This window comes from Cryptomeria japonica, chromosome 7 (genome assembly GCF_030272615.1).
Source record: "Cryptomeria japonica chromosome 7, Sugi_1.0, whole genome shotgun sequence".
Taxonomy (NCBI): Eukaryota; Viridiplantae; Streptophyta; class Pinopsida; order Cupressales; family Cupressaceae; genus Cryptomeria; species Cryptomeria japonica.
Window position 1 is genome coordinate 414,996,391 of NC_081411.1, and position 9,182 is coordinate 415,005,572.

The following is a 9,182-nucleotide window of genomic DNA, read 5'->3' on the forward strand; positions in this document are numbered from 1 at the left end:
AAAAACTCCTCATAAAGCACAATTACATTGTGAAGAATGAATGCAAAAGCCATGATATTTTGAGTATGTCAAAAGTTGATGTGGCAACAAAACTAAATAAAGAGACAAATAAACTCTTAATAGTCTATGAAAAGGTAGAAAATCAGTGAATGAGATACAAGCTACAAAGAAGAATTGGAAAGGCTACCTAAATGGTGTTCAACACATACCAGATGTTGAGAGGGCAGGGGGAGGGGGGGTGTGAATTAACATAAACTAAAATTCCATATAACAAACTCTCATCAATAATTAAATGAAGACATCACAAGATCATTCATAACAACCACACATGTGTTGGTATTTTGGATATGTTGATATGGTTTTGTCATTGATGTCAACACCTATTAACACTTATCAATCTGGTTAACACTTGGAGAATTAACAATGTTCACCGGCAAGCAAGTGACTTATGCACAGTTGCCGGTATCTAGTTCACCAGCAGGAAATATTGTTCACCGACACTTGGAATAACATGGAGAATACTTGGTTATGTCAAAGACATCGTTTGGACACTTTGTCTTGGAGATTTGTTCATTGGTATATTCGTAATTGCATATTTGTTGTTACCGGCAAATAGGTCCAGGATAAGCACTGGCAGGCTTATCTATTCCAGATCAACATGGCATGCTATGGAGATGATTTATTATTATTGTAAATGCATTAAGATGACATGTTATATCGGTTATTGTTTTATTTGTAAATTGATTTTATTGTAATATCTTTTAGAGCCGACCTACTACTAAAATTGGTCTTAGGTTATGGTATAAATGTAAGATCTTATTTGTAAGATCAAAATGTGAATGCGAAGGAAGAGATAATTCGGTATATGCGAGAATAAGCAGAGCTATACACGCAGACATATTTGAAGGTTGAAGGAGGGTTTTTGTGAAGACAATTAGAATTACACCGGTACTAAATCCAGCATATGAAGATGCTATTTTGAGTAGTACATCATCATTGGATTTAACCATCCAATTGTAGTCAGTGTGACTCCCATTTGTGATTGAGCAGTGAGCTCTAGGCGCTTGGCCTTTCTGCATGTGCAGACCCCATTTGTATACACATACTATCTGCAGTAGTATCATCTGATTGCGGGTATGGTTTCCCACTGTGGTTTTTCCCCTTACAGGGTTTCCATGTACAAATATTGGTGTTATGTGTTGTGGATGTTATTATCTTTCTGTTTCATACATTAATCTTTACCGGTACTACAATTAACTGATAAAACTGTCTACCAACATAAAGTTTGGTTTATCGGTATTAAGCATTAAGGTTGTTTAAAGTTGTTTTGATTTAAATTTATTTGACAACTGATTCACCCCCCCCCCCCACCTCTCAGTTGTCTCTGGGACCTAACAATTGGTATCAGAGCCTAGTCCTCTTTTGCAAAAGTTATACAACTTGAGGAGATCCAATGTCTTCTAACTATTTCAGGAAGGACAGTCCTAAACTTGATGGAACCAACTATGGGATATGGAAGATCAGAATGAAGACACATCTAAATTGCATTGGAAAGGATATCTGGGAAGTTACAAATAATGGCTATACTACTCCTACTCCTGGTCAGCCTAATCCACCAAATTTGACTAAAGATGAAGAAAATGATTGCAAGGCAAGAGAAGCACTTTTGAGCGCATTATCAAATCAGCAAATCATGGGATTATCAGATAGATCTACTGCTAAAGCTATTTGGGACCATTTGGAAACATTGAATGAAGGAGATTCCACAGTCAAAATTGCAAAACTTGAAAGCTTCCGGGTCAGGTATGAAAATCTAAAAATGGAAGAAGATGAAAGAATTTCTGCATTTATGGAAAGAGTTAATGGAATTGTTTTAAGTATTAAATGTTGTGGAGGAACCTTAAGTGAAGATGAAATTGTTTCAAAAGTTTTAAGAAGATTACCACTGGCATACAAAATGAAAGTTACTGCTATAAATGAACTGAGAACAATGCCTAATACATTAGTAACTAGGGACACATTGATTGGAAAACTTTCAGCCTTTGAAATTGAGGAATTTGGTCCTGTTACTACTATAAAAACAAATTTAGCTTTTAAGGCATCAACATCATCTACACCATCATTTGACAAGTCTGATTGGAAAGCCTTTTATGCAAGAGAACTTGAAGAAAGCAGGAGAGAAAATGAAGAACTTGAAGCACTATTTGCAAGGAAAATGCCTAAAGGTCCAGTTGGAAGTAAGTATGAAGGTAAAGCATCCTTTAAATGTTTTAACTGTAATAAGATTGGTCATATGGCTTCAAGATGCCCTGATAGACACGCTAGACTAAGAGAAGAAGCTAGAAGAACATACAAACCTAACCCTAAATATCAAAGATACAAATTTAAGAAGAATAAAGACAAATCTTGTTATCTTGCTGATGAAGGATTCACCGATGATTCTGATGAGGATCTAGCAGACAATGGATGGGTCTTTGTTGCTAGAAGTGATGAAGGAATATTTCTTGGTTATTCATCTAAGAGCAAAGCATATAGATGTTTTAACAAAAGATTGCAGAAAAGTGTTGAAAGTACAAATGTGAAGATTGATGAACAATTTAGAGGAACTCCAAGGTATATAGATTCTGAACCGGCAATAGAGATACTGACAAATGAACCTACACTGAACACACCGATACAGAATGAAGATCCAATTACACCGATATCATCTGAAAATTCCACTGTAACTGAGGAACAACAGCAAACGAAGACACCCCGGTATGTAAGACTAAATCACTCTGAAGATTAGATAATTGGAAACAAATATCAAGGAGTTATGATAAGAGGAAGACTGGCAAATGAAGAGGTATGTCTTATTTCTCAAATTGAACCATCATCAATGAATGAGACATATGAGGATAAACATTGGATTAAAGCTATGGAAGAAGAATTAGAACAAATTGAGAAGAATAACACATGGACATTAGTTCCCCGGCCTAAAGACAAAAATGTAATTGGAACAAAATGGGTATTCAAAAACAAACTTAATGAAGATGGTAAGGTAATCAGAAATAAAGAAAGACTAGTGTGTAAGGGATATTCTCAGAAAGAAGGAATTGATTATAATGAAACCTTTGCACCAGTGGCTAGAATTGAGGCAGTTAGATTATTCTTGGCTTTTGCGGCACATAAGAACTACAAAGTATATCAAATGGATGTCAAATGTGCATTTCTAAGTGGAGATATTGAAGAAGAAGTTTACATAGAGAAACCTAATGGATTTTCTTTGACAGATAACAAATATATGGTTTGCAGATTAAGGAAAGCTTTGTATGGGTTGAAGCAAGCTCCAAGAGCTTGGTATGCTAGGTTGGATAAATATCTTTTAAAAATTGGTTTTTCTAAAGGTAATGCTGACAACAATTTATACTATAAAGTGACTAATTATGACATCTTGGTTATAGAAGTTTTTGTTGATGATATAATCTTTGGAGGAGAAGATGGATTATGTAAAGACTTTTCTATTAAAATGCAGCAAGAATTTGAAATGTCTATGATTGGAGAAGTAAAATTCTTTTTAGGATTGCAGATTTCACAAACTGATAAAGGTATATTCTTAAGCCAATCCAAGTACTTGAAGGAGTTATTAAAGAAATTTGGCATGGAGAACTCTAAACCGGTAAGCACACCTATGACTACAAATGAGAAATTATCACTAAGGGATGAATCTACTCCTGTAAATCCGACTAGGTACAAATCTATGATAGGAGGTTTACTTTATTTGACACAAACAAGACCTGATATTATGAATGTAGTATGTATTGTTTCAAGGTTTCAGAGTAATCCTAGAGAAATTCATGAATCAACAGTAAAAAAGATTTTCCGATACTTACAAGGCACCACAAATCTTGGTTTATGGTATCCTAGAGATGAAAACTTTGAATTATGTGCATACACAGATGCAAATTGGGCAGGAGATGTAGATGACAGAAAAAACAGCACCGACGGAGCATTTTTTCTTGGTAGCAGATTAATTTCTTGGTTGAGTAAGAAACAAAGTTGCACATCTTTATCAACAACAGAATCAGAATATGTTGCAACAACAATTAACTGTACACAGGTATTATGGCTTAAACAAATGTTGAAGGACATAAAGGTAAAATGCAAAGAACCTATAACTATCTATTGTGATAATACAACAGCAATTGATATATCTAAGAATCTGATACTACATTCTAAAACTAAACATGTTTCTATCAAATTGAATTTTCTAAAAGAGAATGTTGAAGCAAAAGAAGTAAAACTGGTTTATGTGAATACTAAAGAGTAGATTGCAGATATTTTCACTAAGCCTTTGCCTAAGGAGACTTTTGAATATCTAAGAGATCAGCTTGGGGTCATACCCCCATCGGTAGAGACTTAGACAGTTGATGTTTGTCATCAACCGACAAAACCAACAGAGAAATATTTTACTTCGGCTTTGATGAGGAAAGCTACTTCTCAGGGGGAGTAGTTGGCATACTGAATAAGTTGGTATTTTGTATTTGAACTTGGTTTTTGTATTACTTTGGCATTTGATGTCAAAGGGGGAGAGATTGATATGGAAAAAACACATAGAAAACACATGTTACTCCCAAGGGGAGAGATTGTTATTTTGGGAGAGATTGATTACTCTCTGCATCTGAATTTTGTTATGATCTTTTTTTGGGAGATTGTTGGTTTTTGGTATTTGGCATTTTTGTTTTGGCACTTTGATGGTTTTTCCATCTTGTGTTGCCATCAATGCCAAAGGGGGAGATTGTTGGTATTTTGGATATGTTGATATGGTTTTGTCATTGATGTCAACACCTATTAACACTTATCACTCTGGTTAACACTTGGAGAATTGACAATGTTCACTGACAAGCAAGTGACTTATGCACAATCACCGGTATCTGGTTCACCGGTAGGAAATATTGTTCACCGACACTTGGAATAACATGGAGAATACTTGGTTATGTCAAAGACATCGTTTGGACACTTTGTCTTGGAGATTTGTTCATTGGTATATTCGTAATTGCATATTTGTTGTTACCAGCAAATAGGTCCAGGATAAGCACCGACGGGCTTATCTATTCCAGATCAGCATGGCATGCTATGGAGATGATTTATTATTATTGTAAATACATTAAGCCGACATGTTATATCGGTTATTGCATCGGTTATTGTTTTATTTGTAAATTGATTTTATTGTAATATCTTTTAGAGTCGGCCTACTAAAATTGGTCTTAGGTTATGGTATAAATGTAAGATCTTATTTGTAAGATCAAAATGTGAATGCGAAGGAAGAAATAATTTGGTATATGTGAGAATAAGCAGAGCTACACACGCAGACATTATTTGAAGGTTGAAGGAGGGTTTTTGTGAAGACAATTAGAATTACACCGGTACTGAATCCAGCATATGAAGATGCTATTTTGAGCAGTACATCATCATTGGATTTAACCATCCAATTGTAGTCAGTGTGACTCCCATTTGTGATTGAGTAGTGAGCTCTAGGCGCTTGGCCTTTCTGCATGTGCAGACCCCATTTGTATACACATACTATCTGCAGTAGTATCATCTGATTGTGGGTAAGGTTTCCCACCGTGGTTTTTCCCCTTACAGGGTTTCCACGTACAAATATTGGTGTTATGTGTTGTGGATGTTATTATCTTTCTGTTTCATACATTAATCTTTATCGGTACTGCAATTAACTGATAAAACTGTCTATCGGCATAAAGTTTGGTTTACCGGTATTAAGCATTAAGGTTGTTTAAATTTTTTTTGATTTAAATTTATTTGACAATTGATTCACCTCCCCCCCCTCTCAGTTGTCTCCGGGACCTAACAACATGAACACCAAAATTATACATGGAAAACCCAAACTGGGAAAAACCACAATTAGCACCAACACACAAAATAAATCCACTATTTAGAAATGTTTTACAAAAGAGGGAGCTCACTACTCAGGACTTGTAGACCAAGGCTAACTACTCTTGGGGGAAAATAAAATAAAAGGACTTGTGCACTTAAGCTAACTGCAACATGGCAAGATACAGTTTTACAATCTATAGAAAAATAATTGTATGAACAAAAGCATCTTTGTATGTTGATCACAGTTTTTGTTAAAGCACAATCTTTGACCTTACGGAAACATCCAGACCTCCAAATCTCTGGATCACTACTCTTCTATCAACTATCACCTCTGCACTGCAAACCCTTTTGATACAGTAACTCTGATCACATCAAGTCATGCACACTCACTACTGAATTCCACACTCACATACCACATATTTTTATTTTCAATAAATCATCACATATATACCAAACCAAAACAAAACATCCTCACCAAGTCGGCCAAAAGAAATATTGTAACATGTATGCAAATTTCTAATCCAAGGTATACCACCAAACTAAAATATAAGACATATAGAGCATAAGTCAGACCTAAACAAGTGCAACACCAGACTAAAAGAATACTTCACATGCAATCATCTAACCAAGAAATATATATTACATCTAACTTCGATAACATAACCCAACACATGTATCAATCATATTATCTTACAATTGCAAAAGTCTGAACCAAAACAAGCAACACCCAGACCACAAAGATTAAGCTTCCAACTATCCTCGCCATAAAAAACAAGTTGATACCAATTAGATCAACTATAAATGCAACCTGTCCATGTCCAAACCATATAACCAATCAAAGTGACCATCGATCCAAAGATATAATCGCGAATACTTCAATACAATAGCTAACTCGTTGACGTCTGGACTAGAACCCATCCAGACCACACTATTTGACATCAATGACAACAAAGCATATATTTGTACAATAATCTCCCACTTTGTCATTGATGGCAAACAACCAAAAATGATTTCACAACCCAAACAACTCTCCCTAGCAGCAACAATCCTTAAAACATATATAAAACATTTTTCAGCATCTTCTTCCCCTTTGACATCAAGGACAAAGGCCAAATCATAATACAAAAATTATTCAGAATTACCTAGCCAAATATCTTTGAACTATTTCTTCAACCTGATCACCATGTCATTCCAAGCACCGGTAGTAGCATCTATAATCCTACTCTAACACTCACTGTCAATACATTTGTTCACCACATCATCAAAATAGTCTATATATTCTTAGCAACCGTCTCAACACTCTCTACATCAATCAACAATGTCGAATAAGAAGAAAGTTTTAATTCCATGTCATCTCACAGTCTCCAAACATCCTCATGCACTCATCTCTTTGTCCCCTTCTCAAAGATAATTGATGATGCAATTCTTGAGCCTTATCTCTTTCTTTATCATAGACATATGTAGAAACTTTATAAGTCTTGTCCATTTCAACTAACTGAGACTCGATTCAATCAATTTCATCCTTGAACTTCTCTATGGTAGCAACCCACCTCAAATAGAATCTATACAACATTTTAGCTGCTTCCATAGATTTCCTGACATTAAATAAATTAAGAATGAACACCTGATGTGCTTTCCTACATTTCTTTGTCATGCTTTCCTACATTTCTTTGTCATCTTTCCTTGCAAATTTTCTTCAGTAAAAACTTCCACAACACCATTGTCATCTCTTTCAACCATTCTCTCTATAAGTATCTCAAAAAGCTCCCATGGAAAATAATCAACAACATCAGTAGCAAAAAAATTATTCTGAACTAAGTACTTCACAAATACTTTGTTAATAACATCTTTCTCATAAGAAACATGATTATGATATGAATCACCAACCGAATGCACACAACTAGGATTCGTGATCATTTCAAGCACTTTCTCTTCAGTAGGCTCATCATCATCAATCACCTCATCAAAACTTTTCTACACCTTTTCTTCTTCCTCACTCTGAGCAACTTTTGGTTATACTTTCTTCTCATCTTCTTCATCATCAATGACAAGTGTTACCAGCTCAAAGTCTTTCTTATTTGAAACCATTTTTCTATTCTTTTGAGTTTTAGAACTAAAACAAAAGCTTCTGCAGATAGATTCCTTGTTTTCTTCACCCTTTTCTCCAGCTCCATCACTCTGAACCTTCTTAGAATCTCTTCTTTCATTCCAAACCTTTCTGCATTTGGATCCTTCGGCATCTTCAATAGTTTTTTCGCTAACCTCATACATTCATTTTTGGAAACTTCATAGGATAACAAAGTTATCCAAGAAACTCTTAGAACCTCAACTTCCAAAAATCACTTATCTTTATCTACCAGAAATACAATGTCATTCTCATACCAACCTATAACCTTAGGAGGAATCTGATTCCTCAAACTCAAATCACTTTTGAGCTTCCCAAAGAACTTTTTTACACCTTTTCAATCTATCATCCAATCCATCTAAGTAATCTTTAATTTGTGACCCAATAGTCATATTGTTTCTCCATACAAAATTTTCAACACCAGGCAAAGCATTTAGAAAATAAAAAACTAAACAGACAATCAGAAAATCATATTGGAATGGATACATCTCACTCTTTGTCATCTTGATATTGTCAAACAACTGTTGTCACAAATTCTCACATAGGTCATATTCCACATTCTCCTTAACCATCCTATAAGCCACACATACTCTAGTGGACGCACAAGAAGCTTCTCTATTCTTGTAATAGACTTTGTAAGATATCCCCATTGTTGCATACCTAACATCCACATCCCTGATAGTATAAATTCTCAATGCTCTTCCATCTGTACTCCAGTCAAACGATTTACTTAACATTCTTTACAAATTTCAACATAGGTACTTCTTCGGTCATGCACAATCCCATCACAATTTGCAGTACTTCCTTCGAAATCAAATACAGTTTATCAAGCTAGATAAATTCCTCACAAATCCTACTGAGAACAATTCTTATAACCACTTCATCATCAATCATTCGAAAACAATTTCAAATATCTAAACCCTTGTGCCCTAGACTACCAAATTCACTCTTCAACCTCTGTGAACTGTCAACCAAATAATTCTACCTAAAAGATCTAAGCTTCTCATGATAATACTCTTCTAAATCAACATGAATGTACTAACAAACATTTTCCTTATGAATAACAAGATCATCAATTCCAAAAACGCTCCAACATCATCTACATCTGACGGAATGAAGGGTTTCAATTCATGCACAGGTTTGGGTTCATCATTGATACTTACAATTTTTGCCATTTTCCCAA